The sequence below is a fragment of the Etheostoma spectabile genome, chromosome 2 (genome assembly GCF_008692095.1).
Source record: "Etheostoma spectabile isolate EspeVRDwgs_2016 chromosome 2, UIUC_Espe_1.0, whole genome shotgun sequence".
Classification (NCBI taxonomy): Eukaryota; Metazoa; Chordata; class Actinopteri; order Perciformes; family Percidae; genus Etheostoma; species Etheostoma spectabile.
In genome coordinates this window covers 4,283,259-4,284,045 of record NC_045734.1, presented here as the reverse complement: position 1 = coordinate 4,284,045, position 787 = coordinate 4,283,259, and the positions used below count along the sequence as shown (strand labels likewise).

General features: G+C 39.5%; 1 protein-coding gene across 1 annotated transcript in view; it reads right to left on the bottom strand.

The window, feature by feature from the left end:
- The window catches only part of p4hb (prolyl 4-hydroxylase, beta polypeptide), a 16,758-nt gene that overhangs the window by 12,216 nt on the left and 3,755 nt on the right, over positions 1-787 (bottom strand). The window lies entirely within an intron of this gene.

The window sequence follows — 787 nt, the reverse complement described above, 5'->3', positions numbered from 1 at the left end:
AAAAAAAAAAGTGACTCAATAGGAATATTCCAGGTAAAATAAAAAGGTAAACTAAAATCTTTGCTAGTAGTTACATAGGCCAAAAAGACGTCATTAAATACTTACTGCGCAGATGTTCTGTTAAGTTACACTGCCTTGCTGTGGTCAAACTGAATATGTGCAAGCACAGACGCCATTCGCACATTTGTTTTGGTGTGAAAGTTTAGGTGCATTTTGAAAGTGAAAATATTTACAAATACAGCAAAAACAAAAAAACACGTTTTTACATTTGTGAAACCACCGACGGTGTAAGAGCGGTTAGCAAGATGGCAGTAAAAAAACACTGCTTATTTGTTTTGACTTTCAAATCACTAGGCCAACCTTTTGAAGCTGCAAATATATCTTTATTTGCAATAATAGTGCTGCAATTAAACTGGACAGGATAGACCTGGCTGTGTGTAATGAACCGCTGATGCAACATAGTAGCAATTTCATTAAGAAATGCAAATTGATGAAGTGAAACAGCATTTAGTCAGTTTGGTGAGGTTTTGTTGTTATTGCCACACAAAAAATAAAAACCTTCCCAACCTACTCTCCCCTCCTTTCCAACCAAGACTGGCCCAGACCAGCAGAAAAAAAGGCGACGTGAAGGACTGCACATACATCTGCTGGCTCAGAGGGAGTATGAGAGGAACGTGCGGGGTGAGCCCAGCCCACATTTTGTCTCAGTGGTGTTGCTCAAAGCTGATTGGCTGACTCAGTTTACGTAGCTGTGCATATCATATTACCAGGATGAGGAGAAGAGAAA